This window comes from Pongo abelii, chromosome 13, assembly GCF_028885655.2.
Source record: "Pongo abelii isolate AG06213 chromosome 13, NHGRI_mPonAbe1-v2.0_pri, whole genome shotgun sequence".
Classification (NCBI taxonomy): Eukaryota; Metazoa; Chordata; class Mammalia; order Primates; family Hominidae; genus Pongo; species Pongo abelii.
Window position 1 is genome coordinate 110297720 of NC_071998.2, and position 18924 is coordinate 110316643.

At 37.2% G+C, this 18924-nt stretch overlaps 1 long non-coding RNA gene across 2 annotated transcripts in view; it reads left to right on the top strand.

Annotated features, from left to right (window-relative positions):
* The window catches only part of LOC129048005 (uncharacterized), a 104962-nt gene that overhangs the window by 48640 nt on the left and 37398 nt on the right, over positions 1-18924 (top strand). The gene's annotated exons all lie outside the window — the stretch shown is intronic.

Sequence of the window (18924 nt, forward strand, 5' to 3'; positions counted from 1 at the left end):
TCCGTATACACTGCTAAACAAGGGGAGAATAGATATTGGTGAACAATTAGCGTTCTTTGCCATAAGAACTATACTCGACAGACAACAATGTAAAGGATAGACATGGCCCCTGCCCTCATGAACTTGTATGATGGACTTGGGAGATAGACCATGGACAATTACTCTTGCTGTGAATAGAGGTCAATGAAAAAGCAAGGCCCGTAATAAGACCTGAAGAATAGGTGGAGTGGGCCCCATAAAAGCTGTGAACGGAGGGAGTACAGGACATTACCAGCAAATGTGACTGCACAAATATCTGAAAAGAATAAATAATATGATACATTTCAAGAACTGCAAGACATTCTAAATGAAAAGACAAGGACAGAAGGTGAGGCTAGAAAAGTAAATAAAGAAAGTAGGAAACAGGGCTTACCATATTAAATTGTGTGGGCTTTAGTCTATAGTCCATGAGCCAACATCACAGTATTTTAAGCAAGGAAATGGGGTAAATCACAGGAGGTCCACACGACATTGAGAAAAGAAGAATTAGATGACGCATAAAGTTGGATAGTGAAGGAGGGCACTTTAAAACTGTCTTTTAGTGGGGGAATAAAATTGGAGCAGGGGAGGGAAGGGTGAACTCATAGAGAAGTTATGATGATCTAAGTTTAGCTGCTTGAGGGCGATTTGCCAGAGGCCCAGAACCCAGTTTACGGACACCTGGCAGCACCTCAATTCTGCGTACCACTGCTTCTCAAACCCGGCTGCATTCTAAAGAGCCATGAAGGGTGAGAAAGCGGGACAGGGAGGGGAAAAAATGGCTAGGTGAACTTTTCTATCTTCCAACTGCCCTCTGCCATTTGAAAAGTGAACTATTAGAGGAGTAGGGACAAGCAGAGACAGAACCCTGCTTGCATCCTGCCCAGCAGAGGAAGGAGCAGCAGCATTGCAGAGGAATTATTATGCTGCCTTGCCGGAGTCTTTAGAATAACCCCCTAGGAGTTTAGACTGAAGTAGAGCAGTCGTAAGGCAGGCTAACCCATCCTCCACTTGAAGTGAACTACAGCAGCACTTCACCTAAGACAGCAAGTGAGGCAGCTCTTGAAATCACTATGGCTCTTCCTTGCTTACGTCTTATGCTAGGTTGGGGGACACTGTTCATGCTTCCATAAATCTCCCAAAGAATGTGCGCATCCCTCTCTTTCACTATATTTCTGCTACTGTTTAAGAAAGAAAAATCACTCCATGGTCACCTGTGTGAGTGTGTGTCTGTCTGTGTGTTTGTATACCAGCCCTGACTCTGCAAAAGCTAGTCTTGCTTTTTCCCGCCTGTCCTCTTCCTGCAGCCCCACAGGACTAGAGAGAGCCTCTTGCTCCATTCCTGAGAGGATGTGTCAACCACCAGCAGCTAAGTCCCTTTTAAGGAGTTTAGTAATATTTTACTTGCCTGGGGTTTCCTGGCCAGAAGTTGGTTTACAAGTTTTGATGAATTGCAAAGGGGAAGTTGAGAAAAATATTCTTTACTGGAAATCTTGTGTCCTAAGTGTAAGAGCCACTAGGACTAGCCCTTAGCGGTCATGGCATGGACTCAAGGGATAGTTCAGGTGTTAAAATGATGTGAATCAGCCCTTTCACTTGTTCATTTATTTATTCTTTCCCTCAGCAACTTTGAGAATCTAGCTCATACTGGACATAGGAGCAGCTGCTTGAAGACAATAAGGGAAATGACCATGTGGTTGCTGTCTCACAGAGCTTAGAATACAGTAAAGGTGGTCAATTTTTTAAATCATAAATAATTATTTAATTTCAATGTGGATCATGCTAAGAAAAAGGGCAAGGTGCTTAATGGTTAGGAATTAGGATGAAGAAATAATATATCAAAGGGTGTCTCAGAGAAAGAGAGCTGAAAGACAGTGAAAATGAGTCAAACCAGTTGGGTTGGGGTGAGCACCCTAGGTCCTAAGCTATAAAGAAGGCTGACAAGTTTTAGGAAGATAAAGACAGCCACTATACATAGAGCAAGGGAGCTGATGGGGCAAGTGAGCAGGACCAGACAATCAAGCCATGTCTTTCATCTTAGAAATGGGTAAACTGAGGCCCAGAACAGGCAAGCAGGTAGCCCAATCTCACACAGACCTGGTCCAACAACTCAAGCCATCCTTTTCTCTGTGTTTAAATAGAATATAGCTTCTAATGTCCCAAACAGGAAAAAACCTAGACTTTTGGGGAACTAAAAAAAAAAAACACCTCAAAAAAGAGGTTCTTTAATATATTCAGCAAACTTTTTGAATGAGCAAATTCTTTATAACCAGAAGCCATTTTTGATAACTAAATTCCATATCCACTTTTCTTTCTTCTCCAATTTTAGCCTTTCAGCAGAATATTTTATAGCCTTCTCCTATATAAGAGCCCACTGTAGATTTCAAAATTATTACTGTGTTTCGAGTCACTCTTTTTTATCTTCTCATACAATATTATAAGAATGTTTTTCTTCTGTTATGAATATAAAAAAAGGTAAATTTTCTACTTGCATGTGGATTGTTCTCTGAGGCTTCTCATGGTATATAACACAGCCCTAAGAGTTGTAAAGGACAGAAACAATTTGTAAGAGATGACAACAAGCAAATGAAACAAAACATTTTTAAATGTCATATATGTTAGTTAAGTGGATAAAGAAAAGTTCCTGGAAGGTAAGTTGGAAATACATGTCAAAATCTTAGAAAATGCACAGACTCTTTGACCTAGCGATTCTACTTCTGAGAATTTACCTTGAAGAAATAATCACAAAGGTATCAAGGATCACTAGAAGCAGCACAGTAGTACTGTTACCGGAAAGGGGTCCCAATCCAGACCCCAAGAAAGGGTTCTTGGACCTCATGCAAGCAAGAATTTGGGGAAAGTCTATGGAGTAAAGTGAAAGCAAGTTTATTAGAGAAGTAAAGAAACAAAAGAATGGCTACTCCAGAGGCACAGTAGTGGTGCAGGCTGCTCAAATGAGTAGACTTATAGCTATTTCTTGATTATGTGCTAAACAAGGGGTGGATTATTTATGAGTTTCCTGGGAAAGGGGTGGGCAATTCCCAGAACTAAGGGTCCCCCCAACCTTTTTAGACCATATAGAGTAACTTCCTGATGTTGCCATGCCATTTGTAAATGGTCATGGCACTGGTGGGAGTGTCTTTTAGAAGCTAATGTATTATAATTAGCATACAGTGAGAAGTGAGGATGACAAGAGATCACTTTCATCATCTTGGTTTTGGTGGGTTTTGGCTAGTTTCTTTACCACAACCTGTTTTATCAGCAAGGTCTTCTGATCTGTATCTTGTGCCGACTTCCTATCTCATCTTATGACTGAGAATGCCTAACCTTCTGGGAATGTGGCCCAGTGGGTCTCAGCCTCATTTTACCCAGACTCTATCAAAGATGGAGTGGCTCTGGTTCAAATGCCTCTGACTATACTAGCATTATTTAAAATAAAATAAAATACACTTTGGGAGGCCAAGGCAGGCAGATCACTTGAGGTCAGGAGTTTGAGACCAGCCTGGCCAACAGGGTGAAACCACGTCTCTACTAAAAATACAAAAATTAGCTGGGTGTGATGGCATGTGCCTGTAATCCCAGCTACTCGGGAGGCTGAGGCAGCAAAATCTCTTGAATCTGGGAGGTGGAGGTTGCAGTGAGCCGAGATCACACCACTGCACTCCAGCCTGGACAACACAATGAGACTTTGCTCAAAAATAAATTAATTAATTAAATAAACCAAAAAAAAAAAAAAAGAGGAACTGAATGATCCACAGTAGGGAATGGATTACATCCATTATAGTGCATCTTATATCTACAACAGAAATGCACTCCCACACGAGCTAAGAAAATGAAACACTAGAATTATAACAGCAAGAAATATCAGGTTAGGAACATGGTAGATACTGAAGAAACCTTTTTAATATGTAATAAAACACCTACAGTTATATTCTTTTGTTCATCAAATCTGTACGGAGTTCCTACTCTGTGCCAGGCATTATTCCAGATGCTGGCAATACATTGCTTAATAGATACAGGTGTGGGCGATGCCTTCAGGGAACTTACAGTCTCACCTAGGTAAGAGCTGTTGTATTTGACTAATAGTATTGAACACGATTCCATCTCTTCCTTTTTACTTTTTTATGTGCGTTGGAAAATAGTTTTACTTCTGCAATCTAAAAAGTTCTGTAGGTAAGTAAGTATATATTTGTATTAGTTCATTTTCACACTGCTGATAAAGACATATCTTAGACTGGGAAATTTATGAAGAAAAAGAGGTTTAATGAACTCACAGTTCTCTGTGACTGGAGAGACCACACAATCATGGCAGAAGATGAAAGGCATGTTTTACCTGGTGGAAGGGGAGAAAGAATTTGTGCAGGGAAACTCCCCTTTATAAAACCACAGATCTCATGAGACTTACTCATTATCATGAGAACAGCACAGGAAATACCCACCCCCATGATTCAATTACATCCCACCAGCTCCCTCCCATGAGACACGTGAGAATTGTGGGAGCTACAATTCAAGATGAGATTTGGGTGGGGACACAGCAAAATCGTATCAATATTGATATATCACTTTTATAATCATTATTTATTTGATTCTCACAGGTACTCCTGTGAAGGAGGGATGAAGGGGAAAAGAGAGAATGCAGGAGGAAGGAAGCATTGGCCATAAATCTACAAGAGGCTAGGCGTTTCATTTACTTTACCTTATTGAGATTTGGGGATACTTCTGAGAGTCATAGTTTAATTATTAATCCTGTTTTGCAGTTCAGGAAGGTTTCAGTTCAAAAGGCTAGTGTTCAGGGAAATACTAGAGCTGACGCACGTTTACCAGTTCACACTTCCTTCAACTATGTGGAATTGAACATGCACAAGTGCTTTAGGGAACTCCAACTGGGTATCCTACCACTCCCTGGAACTCAAACACAAAACTAGACTCTTGATTACTCTCTTTTTAATCTTCTGCCTTAGGCAGGTGGCTTCATCTCCCCTATGTCAATTTCTGCAAGTGTAAAATGAGAATGCTAATAATTTTCTTAAAGAGTTAGTATAAGAATCAAATTAGTTAATACATTAAAAGTTCTTAAAATAAGACCTCATATGTAGTAAGCTCTTAATAAATGTCACCTATCTGTCTATCGATCATCACTGTTACTATTAATTATGCTGTTTGTCCCTGTCTTGTGTAAAACAAACCATACACAGTCACCTTAGGTTCCCGTGTTTCCTTCACTGTCTTCCTTACCCTCTTATCAAGCACCAAGTCCTGTTGATTCTAACCTAAAACCTGTCTTCCATCTTGATAGCCCACTGTTATGATGATTTAGTGGAAAAAAATAATAATAGTAGAGATTTTATTGATATGGCAGCTAGCTTTCAAAACTGAAGCTGAAGGATCAATGAATATGAGGCTCAGGAGGTCAAGATGTCCCTCAGAGGGGAGAGATACAAGAAATGAAGGCTGATTAACAGAAGATATAAATGATCATTTCGGCAACCTAAACATGTCCCACTTTCCCTGGTTTAACAGGCTGAGGGAGAAAAAAGCATTCTTTATCTACAGAAGTCTTTTCAAAATCTAAGTCAATGTCTGTTCTGCTAGTTTAGTCAGCTTAATGGAGAGCAATTGAGTTACTTATCCTTGACCTGTGAATGCAGGAGCCATGTGGAATATATTTTTAAATAGGTGGTAAAACAATCACAATATTAAAAGCAGAGAGACCATTGTTAGAATTATTGGATGTGTGATTTTAGAGTATGTATCTTCAGTTCTCTGAGACTAGTTTCCCTCTTTGGTAGTTAAAGATCATAATATTTATCTCATGGGGCTTTTATGAAGATGAAATATATGTCATCAATCTTGCACATAGGAAATCAATAAATGGTAGCTGTTATCTTATTATTGTGAATGACAAAATGAGTAAAACATGGCCATTTTGTCTTGGTAAAAAGGAAGAAGCAAACAAACATTTATGAATTAATATTTAAAGAGTGACAACTCTATGCCATATAATATGTATTTTTATATGTATATACACACATTTAATCCATCTTTGTTGTTAATAGTTAATTTTTATTAAAGTTAATGATTATTAATAGGTAATGGCTGTTAATCATATCATAGCTTTGACAACAATATCTCAAATTAGGTCGATAAAAAATAGATAAAAATAGATTGTAACAGTTGTAACTTAGAATAACCAAATCATTTTATCCACTTGTAATAGAAAACAAAATTTAATAAATGCCTTAATAAAAACATAAGCCACAAATATGGCAAACCTGGGTATTTTATAAAGTGTTGTGTAAAGAAAATGATTTTATAGTCAACTAAGTTTGGCAAACAATGGATATAGAAATCAAATAGAGTTTATTCAGCCAGAATACTATAAATACAGTTTGGAAAAAAATAAAGTGCTAATGGAAGGTCTTGCTTCAATAAGTTTGTAAGATGTTAGTTCAAACAAGGTTGACTTGAAAAAAATATGCAATTAATAGGAGATCTTCCTTCAATAAGTTTTGGTAATGTTAGTTCAATGTTAATGAGATCTCTGGCCCGGTGCGGTGCCTCATGCCTGTAATCTCAGCTCTTTGTGAGGCCAACGTGGGTGGATCACCTGAGGTCAGGAGTTCGAGACTAGCATGGCCAACACGGTGAAACCCCATCTCTACTAAAAATATAAAAAAGTCAGCCAGGCATGGTGGTGCATGCCTGTAGTCCTAGCTACTCGGGAGGCTGAGGCAGGAGAATCACCTGAACCCAGGTGGCGGGGGTTGCAGTGAGCTGAGATCAGACCACTGCACTCCAGCCTGGGTGACAGAGTGAGACTCCATCTCAAAAACAAAATGAAACAAAACAAAACAAAACAAAAACATAGTTAATGAAATCTCTTAATTTCAGTTTCTCAGAGATCATATATACTATTGACATATATGAGCAAACAAAAGTGTTATATGATGTGAGTCAGTCAGTGTTTAACTATATAATTTCAATTTTGCTTTGTCGTGATTGTTTTTGTTTGGTTGGTTTGGGGGAGAAATCTATGAAGCTAGTGTTTTAGCTGTTGTTTTTCTGTTTGCTTTCTGTTTGTTTGTTTGTTTGAAACAAACAAGCTTTAAAAATAGCTGCTATAAGATTCAAGAGAGAAGATCTTTACAATACTTTGTGTAACAAAGACTACTAGTTTTCTCTAGTATCCATTTTCTCTTCTGTCATAAAACCTGTAAATTTTAGCTCAACACAAACCATTTAGAACAGATATTATCTTTACCAGGCTTCCTGATATGATCACTTTCTGGTGAATAGAATAAAGAAGTGCTGTTTGCAAGTTCCAGGAAATGTTCTATAAGAGAATGGATTCCACAAATGTTTTTCTGTAAAGAGCCAGATAGCAAATAGTTTCTGCTTTGCAAACAATACAGTCTCTCTCTCAACTACTCAACTCTGCCATTGTAGTTTGAGAGTAATCATAGATAATATAGACACAAATGTAAACAGATGTTCATAGCTGTATTCCTATAAAACCTTATTCATGAAAATAAGCAGCACAATGCACCTAAATACAGTGGGCATTACATATAAAACAAATATAAGACTGATAGGTTTTAAGAGGAAGAAAACTATTCAGGGACCTTGGAAGGTAATGGATGGCATGGTAGTGGGTTCCTTGAGTTCTCATTTATAGATCCCAGAGTTGAAGAAGCTGACCACCCACAGACACCTGTGGGCAGAGACAGAGAAAGCCCCAACAAAACCCCAATCTCTAGTCAAAAGACAAGGAAAGGATGTTTTCAGCAAGAAGGAAAATTTGTACAGAATAGCTGTTCTACTCCAGGCCAAAAAAAAAGTGTTCCTCATGCTCACCCATATCAGCAATGACCAAGTGGAGAACCTAGACATTCACTCTCATGAAGCTAGAAAGAGACACCCAACATCCCTGTTGAGGTGGTGTCAGAGAAGGCAAAGTAGGAAGCTGGGATCCCTATGGTGCCTTGGAGACCACATAGGAAGCCTGGGCTTCCACACCCACTCTACAGTTACAAACTATTTCTATTCCTCCTCAGAGGTGGCCTATGGAGAATCAGCCCTACACCATCACCAAGTGGTAACTAGGCCACCTTCAGCACAGTATCGGTGGAGACCATACAGGAAGCTGACAGAAATAAGGAGTGATGAGAAGCAGGAATGAGAAATGCTCCCTGCTTAGTGACAATGAAGGTCAAGTAGGAAACCTGGACTTCCTGGCAATGTAATGAGGCAGCAGCCCCTCTTTCTGAAGTAGTGTCAGAGAAAGTTAGCTGAAAAGAGGTTTAAATAAGATAGAGAATCTCATAACATAATATGAAAAAACATAGGTTTTCACAGAACATGTCTTCACACAAAGAACCAAGAAGGTCCTAAACCAAATGGAAAAAAAAGACAATCAATATATGTCACACTAAGATGACCAAGAACATAGAATTATCTGACAAAGATTTTAAAGTAGCTATGACTGAAAAAAATGATTCAATAGGCAATTACAAACAGGCTTAAAACAAATTATAAAAATAAAAAGTCTCAGCAAAGAAACTGAAAATATAAAGAAGAACTAAATGAAAATAATAAAGCAGAAAAATAAAAACCAAAATAAAAATGTTCAATGGATAGGGTCATCAGCAGATGGAGGACACCAAGGAAAGTATCAGTAAACTAGGAGAGAGAACAATAGAAATCACTCAATCTGAACAACAAATATAAAATAGGTTGAAAAATATGAGTAAATCTCAGAGAGCAGTGGGGCTATAACAATAGGTTTAGCATTTCTGTCATCAACTTACCAGAAAGAAAGGAGAAAAATGGCACAGCTAAAATGATACTCAAAGATGTGAAGGCTGAAAACTTCTTAAGTTTGTCAAGCCATAAACCTAGCCATAAACACCCAGGTGGGCCTGTAGTCCCAGCTAGTTGGGAGGATCACTTGGCTCCAGAAGCTTGAGATTGCAATGTACTATGATTGATTTCCTCTGTGAATAACCACTACACTCCAACCCAGACAATATAGCAAGATTCTATCTCTTAATTTTTTCAGTAATAAAAAAAGGCATAAGTCTACAGATTCAATAAGCTAAGCAAATTCCAAATAGGATAAACTGAAAGACAAAAACACACACCAAGACACATTATAACTTCTGAAAGTAGGAGCCAAATACAAAATCTCGACAGTGGCAAGAAAAAAAAAAATGACATCTTACTAACAAGAGAAAAGCACTTAAAATGACTGCATATTTTCTATCATGGTGGCCAAAAAAGAATTGCACAATATTTTTCAAATTTTGAAAACAAAGGGTTGGCAAACCAGAATCCTACACCCAGCCAAAATATGCTTTAGAAATGAAGAGGAAATCAAGACATTCTAAGATCAAGGAAAACTGAGAAGATTTGTTGTTAGCCAATATGCCCTAAATGAATTTAATAAAGTTCCCAAAACAGAAATAAAAGAATAATTTTAAAAATCCTTAGAATACACAAAAATATGGGGAAATGTAACAGGCATTCCTTTCCTTTTTCTAAATTGAATTTGACAGATGAAGCAAAGACATATCATTGTCTGATTTCTACATGTTTATATAGGAAATTATATTTTAAGTAGAGGAGGGTAAAAAGACAGTAAGGGAGCTAAGATTTCTGTACTTCATTCAAACTGGTAAAATGATGGCACCAGTAGACCATATATATGCATATATGATGTAATACCTAAAGCAAACATTAAAAAGTTTGTAATACCTAGAGCAAACATTAAATAGTTATTCAAAGACATAAACTTAAGAAACTAATGATAAATCAAGATGGAATTCAAGAAAAATGTTTAAGTAAGTAATTTATGGGAAGACAGAAAAGTAAACAGACGAACAATGAAAGAAAACAAACAGGAAAAATATAGAATAGCAGACTTAAGTCCTAATATATTAAAATATATTAAATATAAATTGTCTAAATATACCAATTAAATAGACAGAGATTGGCAGATTGGATTAAAAATATGGCTGAACTAAAGATTTTCTACAAGAAATACACCTTAATATAACAATACAGTCAGATTAAAGGTGAAAATATCATAGTACATGTATCATGAAATTATTAATCAAAGGAAACCAGGAGGAATATATTAATATCAAATAAATTAGACTTCAAAGCAAATAAGATTACCAAGAAAGGTATTATATATTGATAAAAGTGTCAATCCTCCAAGAAAACATAACAACTCAAGATACGCGTCACCAAACGAGAACTTCAAAATATGTAAAATGTGAATCAACCATAATGGAATCAAACTGGAAATCAATAACAAAAGGTAAAAAACAATTTCCCCCACAGTTGTAAACTATAAAACACACTTTTAAATAATTCATGAAAAAAAGAGGTAGTTCTTTTTATCTTTTATTTTAGGTTCCGGGGTACATGTGAAGGTTTGTTATATAGGTAAACTCATGTCATGGGGATTTGAGTTTTTATTACCGAGACTATTTTATTACCGAGATATTAAGCCTCTTACCCAACAGTTATTTTTTCTCCTCTCCCTCCTCCCAACCTTCACCCTTAAGTAGACTTCAGTGTCTGTTTTCCCTTCTTTGTGTTCATGAGTGCTCATCATTTAGCTTCCACTTATAGGTGAGAACATGCAATATTTGGTTTTCTGTTCCTGTGTTAGTTTACTAAGGATAATAGCCTCCAGCTCCATCCATGTTCCCGTGAAAGACATGACCCTGTTCCTTTTTATGGCTACCTAGTATTCCCTGATGTATATGTACCATTTTTTTTTTTTATTAAATCTGTCATTGATAAGCATTTAGGTTGATAGGCATTTAGGTCTTTGCTCTTGTGAATAGTCTGCAATGAACATTCACATGCATGTGTCTTTATGGCAGAATAATTTATGTTCCTCCGAGTATATACCCAGTAATGAGATTGCTGGATCAAATAGTAGTTCTGCTATTAGCTCTTTGAGGAATCACCTTTCTGATTTCCACAATGATTGAACTAATTTACACTCCCACAAAAGGTGTATAAGTGTTCCCTTTTCTCCACAACCTTGCCAACATCTGTTATTTTTTTTTTTTTTTACTTTTCAATAATGGCCATTCTGACTGATGTGAAATGGTATCTCATTGTGGGTTTGATTTGCATTTCTCTAATGATCAGTGATGTTGAGCTTTTTTCATATGCTTGTTGGCTGCATGTATATCTTCTTCAGAAAAGTGTCTGTTTATGTCGTTTGCCCACTTTTTAATGGGGTTGTTTGTTTTTCTCTTGTAAATTTGCCTAAGTTCCTTATAGATGCTAAATATTAGAGATTTGTCAAATGTATCATTTGAAAATATTTTCTCCCATTTTCTGGGTGGTCTGTTTATTCTGTTCATACTTTTTCTTTTACTCTGCAGAAGCTCATTAGTTTAGTTAGATCCCATTTGCTCATTTTTGCTTTGTTGCGATTGCTTTTAGTGTCTTTGTCAAGAAATCCTGCCCATTTCTATGTCCAGGATAGTATTCCCTAAATTGATTTCCCGGGTTTTTTTTTTATACTTTAAGTTTTAGGGTACATGTGCACAACGTGCAGGTTAGTTACATATGTATACATGTGCCATGTTGGTGTGCTGCACCCAGTAACTCGTCATTTAACATTAGGTATATCTCCTAATGCTATCCCTCCCCCATACCCCCATCCCACAACAGGCCCCGTTGTGTGATGTTCCTCTTCCTGTGTCCATGTGTTCTCATTGTTCAATTCCCACCTATAAGTTAGAACATGCAGTGTTTCGTTTTTTGTCCTTGCAATAGTTTGCTGAGAATGATGGTTTCCAGCTTCATCCATGTCCCTACAAAGGACATGAACTCATCATTTTTTTATAGCTGCATAGTATTCCATGGTGTATATGTGCCACATTTTCTTAATCCAGTCTATCATTGTTGGACATTTGGGTTGGTTCCAGGTCTTTGCTATTGTGAATAATGCCACAATAAACATATGTGTGCATGTGTCTTTATAGCAGCATGATTTATAATCCTTTGGGTATATACCCAGTAATGGGATTGCTGGGTCAAATGGTATTTCTAGTTCTAGATCCCTGAGGAATCGCCACACTGACTTCCACAATGGTTGAACTAGTTTACAGTAAAAGTGTTCCTATTTATCCACATCCTCTCCAGCACCTGTTGTTTCCTGACTTTATAATGATTGCCATTCTAACTGGTGTGAGATGGTATCTCATTGTGGTTTTGATTTGCATTTCTCTGATGGCCAGTGACGATGAGCATTTTTTCATGTGTCTTTTGGCTGCATAAATGTCTTCCTTTGAGAAGTGTCTGTTCATATCCTTTGCCCACTTTTTGATGGGATTGTTTGTTTTTTTCTTTTAAATTTGTTTGAGTTCATTGTAGATTCTGGATATTAGCCCTTTGTCAGATGAATAGATTGCAAAAATTTTTTCCCATTCTGTAGGTTGCCTGTTCACTCTGATGGTGGTTTCTTTTGCTGTGCAGAAGCTCTTTAGTTTAATTAGATCCCATTTGTCAATTTTGGCTTTTGTTGCCATTGCTTTTGGTGTTTTAGACATGAAGTCCTTTCCCATGCCTATGTCCTAAATGGTATTGCCTAGGTTTTCTTCTAGGGTTTTTATGGTTTTAGGTCTGACATTTAAGTCTTTAATCCATCTTGAATTAATTTTTGTATAAGGTATAAGGAAGGGATCCAGTTTCAGCTTTCTACATACGGCTAGCCAGTTTTCCCAGCACCATTTATTAAATAGGGAATCATTTCCCCATTTCTTGTTTTTGTCAGGTTTGTCAAAGATCAGGTGGTTGTAGATATGCGGCATTATTTCTGAGGGCTCTGTTCTGTTCCATTGGTCTGTATCTCTGTTTTGGTACCAGTACCATGCTGTTTTGGTTACTGTAGCCTTGTAGTAGTTTCAAGTCAGGTAGCATGATGCCTCCAGCTTTGTTCTTTTGGCTTAGGATTGACTTGGCAATGCGGGCTCTTTTTTGGTTCCATATGAACTTTAAAGTAGTTTTTTCCAGTTCTGTGAAGAAAGTCATTGGTAGCTTGATGAGGATGGCATTGAATCTATAAATTACCATGGGCAGTATGGCCATTTTCACAATATTGATTCTTCCTGTCCATGAGCATGGAATGTTCTTCCATTTGTTTGTATCCTCTTTTATTTCATTGAGCAGTGGTTTGTAGTTCTCCTTGAAGAAGTCCTTCCCGTCCCTTGTAAGTTGGATTCCTAGGTATTTTATTCTCTTTGAAGCAATTGTAAATGGGAGTTCACTCATGATTTGGCTCTCTGTCTGTTAGTGGTGTATAAGAATGCTTGTGATTTTTGCACATTGATTTTATATCCTGAGACTTTGCTGAAGTTGCTTATCAGCTTAAGGAGATTTTGGGCTGAGACAATGGGGTTTTCTAGATATACAATCATGTCGTCTGCAAACAGGGACAATTTGACTTCCTCTTTTCTTAATTGAATACCCTTGATTTCCTTCTCCTGCCTGATTGCCCTGGCCAGAACTTCCAACACTATGTTGAATAGGAGTGGTGAGAGAGGGCATCCCTGTCTTGTGCCGGTTTTTAAAGGGAATGCTTCCAGTTTTTGCCCATTCAGTATGATATTGGCTGTGGGTTTGTCGTAGATAGCTCTTATTATTTTGAGATACGTCCCATCAATACCTAATTTATTGAGAGTTTTTAGCATGAAGTGTTGTTGAATTTTGTCAAAGGCCTTTTCTGCATCTATTGAGATAATCATATGGTTTTTGTCATTGGTTCCGTTCATATGCTGGATTATGTTTATTAGTTTGCATATGTTGAACCAGCCTTGCATCCCAGGGATGAAGCCCACTTTATCATGGTGGATAAGCTTTTTGATGTGCTGCTGGATTCGGTTTGCCAGTATTTTATTGAGGATTTTTGCATCGATATTCATCAGGGATATGGGTCTAAAATTCTCTTTTTTATTGTGTCTCTGCCAGGCTTTGGTATCAGGATGATGCTGGCCTCATAAAATGAGTTAGGGAGGATTCCCTCTTTTCCTATTGATTGAAATAGTTTCAGAAGGAATGGTACCAGCTCCTCCTTGTACCTCTGGTAGAATTCGGCTGTGAATCCATCTGGTCCTGGACTTTTTTTTTGTTGGTAAGCTATTAATTATTGCCTCAATTTCAGAGCCTGTTAGTGGTCTATTCAGAGATTCAACTTCTTCCTGGTTTAGTCTTGGGAGGGTGTATGTGTCAAGGAATTTATACATTTCTTCTAGAATTTCTAGTTTATTTGTGTAGAGGTGTTTATAGTATTCTCTGATGGTAGTTTGTATTTCTGTGGGATCGGTGGTGATATCCCCTTTATCATTTTTTATTGTGTCTATTTGATTCTTCTCTCTTTTCTTCTTTATTAGTCTTGCTAGCGGTCTATCAATTTTGTTGATCTTTTCAAAAAACCAGCTCCTGGATTCATAGATTTTTTGAAGGGTTTTTTGTGTCTCTATTTCCTTCAGTTCTGCTCTGATTTTAGTTATTTCTTGCCTTCTGCTAGCTTTTGAATGTGTTTGCTCTTGCTTTTCTAGTTCTTTTAATTGTGATGTTAGGGTGTCAATTTTGGATCTTTCCTGCTTTCTCTTGTGGGCATTTAGTGCTATAAATTTCCCTCTACACACTGCTTTGAATGTATCCCAGAGATTCTGGTATGTTGTGTCTTTGTTCTCATTGGTTTCAAAGAACATCTTTATTTCTGCCTTCATTTCGTTATGTACCCAGTAGTCATTCAGGAGCAGGTTGTTCAGTTTCCATGTAGTTGAGCAGTTTTGAGTGAGTTTCTTAATCGTGAGTTCTACTTTGATTGCACTGTGATCTGAGAGACAGTTTGTTATAAGTTCTGTTCTTTTACATTTGCTGAGGAGTGCTTTACTTCCAACTATGTGGTCAATTTTGGAATAAGTGCAGTGCAGTGGTGAGAAGAATGTATATTCTGTTGATTTGGGGTGGAGAGTTCTGTAGATGTCTATTAGATCCACTTGGTGCAGAGCTGAGTTCAATTCCTGAATATCCTTGTTAACTTTCTGTCTCGTTAATCTGTATAATGTTGACAGTGGGTTGTTAAAGTCTCCCATTGTTATTGTGCGGGAGTCTAAGTCTCTTTGTAAGTCTCTAAGGACTTGCATTATGAATCTGTGTGCTCCTGTATTGGGTGCATATATATTTAGGATAGTTAGCTCTTCTTGTTGAATTGATTCCTTTACAATTATGTAATGGCCTTCTTTGTCTCTTTTGATCTTTGTTGGTTTAAAGTCTGTTTTAACAGAGACTAGGATTGCAACCCCTGCCTTTTTTTGTTTTCCATTTGCTTGGTAGATCTTCCTCCATCCCTTTATTTTGAGCCTATCTGTGTCTCTGCACGTGAGATGGGTTTCCTGAATACAGCACACTGATGCGTTTTGACTCTTTATCCAATTTGCCAGTCTGTGTCTTTTGATTGGAGCATTTAGCCCATTTACATTTAAGGTTAATATTGTTATGTGTGAATTTGATCCTGTCATTATGATGTTAGCTGGTTATTTTGCTTGTTAGTTGATGCAGTTTCTTCCTAGCCTCGATGGTCTTTACAATTTGGCATGTTCTTTGCAGTAGCTGGTACCAGTTGTTCCTTTCCATGTTTAGTGCTTCCTTCAGGAGCTCTTTTAGGGCATGCCTGGTAGTGACAAAATCTCTCAGCATTTGCTTGTCTGTAAAGTATTTTATTTCTCCTTCACTTATGAAGCTTAGTTTGGCTGGATATGAAATTCTGGGTTGAAAATTCTTTTCTTTAAGAATGTTGAATATTGGCCCCCACTCTCTTCTGGCTTGTAGAGTTTCTGCCGAGAGATCAGCTGTTGGTCTGATGGACTTCCCTTTGTGGGTAACCTGACATTTCTCTCTGGCTGCCCTTAACATTTTTTCCTTCATTTCAACTTTGGTGAATCTGACAATTATGTGTCTTGGAGTTGCTCTTCTCGAGGAGTATCTTTGTGGCGTTCTCTGAATTTCCTGAATTTGAAGTTGGCCTGCCTTGCTAGATTGGGGAAGTTCTCCTGTATAATATCCTGCAGAGTGTTTTCCAACTTGGTTCCATCTCCTTGTCATTTTCAGGTACACCAATCAGACACACATTTGGTCTTTTCACATAGTCCCATATTTCTTGGAGGCTTTGTTCATTTCTTTTTATTCTTTTTTCTCTAAACTTCTCTTCTCACTTAATTTCATTCATTTGATCCTCCAGGGTTTTTATAGCTTTGTGTTTTACATTTAAATCTTCAATCCATTTTGAGTTGATTTTTGTATATGGTGTAAGGAATGGGTTCCATTTCAGTCTTCTCTATATTGCTAGCCAGTTATCCCAGCACCGTTTATTGAATAAGGATTATTTTCCCCATTGCTTGCTTTTGTCAGCTTTGTTAAAAATCAGATTGTCATAGGTGTGCAACCTTGTTTCTGGGCCCTCTAATCTGTTGCATCGATCTATGTGCCTGTTTTTGTGCCAGTACCACACTGTTTTGGCTACTGTACTGTGCAGTATAGTTTGAAGTCAGGTAACGTGGTGCCTCCAGTTTTGTTTTTTTTTTTTTGCTGAAATTGACTTGGCTATTCAGGCTCATAAGAGCTACTTTCAATAAAACTGAAAAATACATTGAACTGGATGAAAATGAAAACACAACATATCAAAATGTGTGAGTCACAGCTAAAACAATAATTTCAGCTGCCACATCAGGATTCTATAAAAAAGAAGGATACTAAACCCAAAGCAAGCAGAATAAATAATAAAGATGAGATCAGAAGTCAATTAAATTAGAAATCTAAAATCAATTGGGAAAAATAATAAAGAAATTACAAGTTACCAATATCAGGAATAAAACCAAGGATATTATGAAGATCCAACATATATCAAATAATAAATAAATACTACAAACAATGCTACACATATAAATTTTACAAGTTAGAAAAATGGACAAATTCCAAGAAAAATACAAATGGTACAACTTACCCAACATGAAATCAGTAATTATTTGAATATTCTTATAACAATTTTAATAAATAAATTTATAACTTAAAAATTTCCTCCAGACGCTGATGGTTCTACCAAAAAAAAAAACAACTACTCAATAATTTTGTTTTGTTTTGTTTTGAAGCAGAGTCTCGCTCTGTTGCCCAGGCTGGGGTGCAGTGACACGATCTCAGCTCACTGCAACCTCCACCTCCCAGGTTCAAGCGATTCTTGTGTCTCAGCCTCCAAGTAGCTATGATTACAGGCATGCGCCACCATGCCCAGCTAATTTTTGTATTTTTAGTAGAGACAGGGTTTCACCATGGTGCCCAGGCTAGTCTTGAACTCAGGTGATCCACTCGCCTCAGCCTCTCAAAATGCTGGGATTACAGTTGTGAGCAACTGTGCCTGGTGTTAATTTTTCTTAATAACACAAATTCTACACAATTTATTAAAGAAAATAAAAGTAAACCTTTCCAATGCATTCATGAAGCCAATATTTTCCTCATGCAAATGTCACTTAAATCCAATATTAAAGAAAAAAACAAACAAAATAGTAGATCAATATTTCTTGTGAATATAGACACAAAAATCATTAGCAAAATACTAGCAAATAAAATTAAGCAGTATATAAAAATAATTTCATATCATAACCAAGTGGAGTTTATTCCAGGGATGCCAGGCTGGTTTATATTTGAAAATCAATCAATATTATTGTTGTATAATAAGTTTTCTGGTCTTTGTACTTAATTCCTTCTTATGCACTTGGAATTTTCTGAGTGATTTAAGTGTCTTTTTTTATTCCTGAGTCCTTTGGATTGCCATAACCAACTGGAGTTTATTCCAGGGATGCAAGGCTGGTTTAATATTTGAAAAATCTATCAATATTATTGTTGTATATTAATAATATTTGGTCTTCGTACTTAATTCCTTCTAGTGCACTTTGAATTTTCTGAGAGAAGTGTCTTTTATTTATTCCTGAGCCCTTTGAATTACTATGCTATCACTCTCATTTTGCTAATGAAGTGACTCATGGTGGGCCCCTAGGTAGCCTCAGGTTGGGAACTGGTCACCAAGATGACCACCTGCATGATTAGAGTGCTGGGACTTTGAGCCAGTCTGACCTCTTTGAGGAAGTGGTGGAGGCTTGAGGTTAAGCCCAGTCACACTGCTAATGATTTAATCAATCATGCCTACATCATGAAACTTCAATAAAATCTCTGGCCTCTGAAGTTCAGAGGAGTTTCCCAGTTGGTAAATACATCAATGTGCTTTGGAGGATGATGTGATGTGATTTTTCAGTTAGAGGGCACTGAAGATCTGCATTTAGCACTCTTCCAAATCTAACCCTATATGTTTTTTTCACTTAGCTCTTCCTGAGTTTTAACCTTTATAATAAAATTTAAATTGTAACTATAGTGTTTTCCTGAGTTCTGTGAGTCATTCCACCAAATTATGAACCAGAAGGAGTCATGGTAACCCTGAGATTTGTAGCCAGCCCATCAGAAGTGTGGATGACCTGGGACCTACTGAACTTTTTGCTGGCATTTAAAGTGAGGGCAGTCTTGTTGTGTATTTTGCCCTTCATTTTGTGAGGTCTACACTAACTCCAGGTGTGAGTGTCATAACTGAATTGTACTATATCTGTTGGTGTCAGAACAGATAGGGTTGAAACAGAGCAGCTGGTCTTAGAGTAGTGATCCACTATTTATCAAGGTAAAGAAAGAAATACATAATTATATCTATTGCATAAAAAAAAAAACTTTACAAAATTTAACACCCATTCATGATACAATCTCCCAGAAAGTTGAAACAGAGAATAACTTTCTCAACTTGAAAACGAGTATCTATTTAAAAAATAACAACAG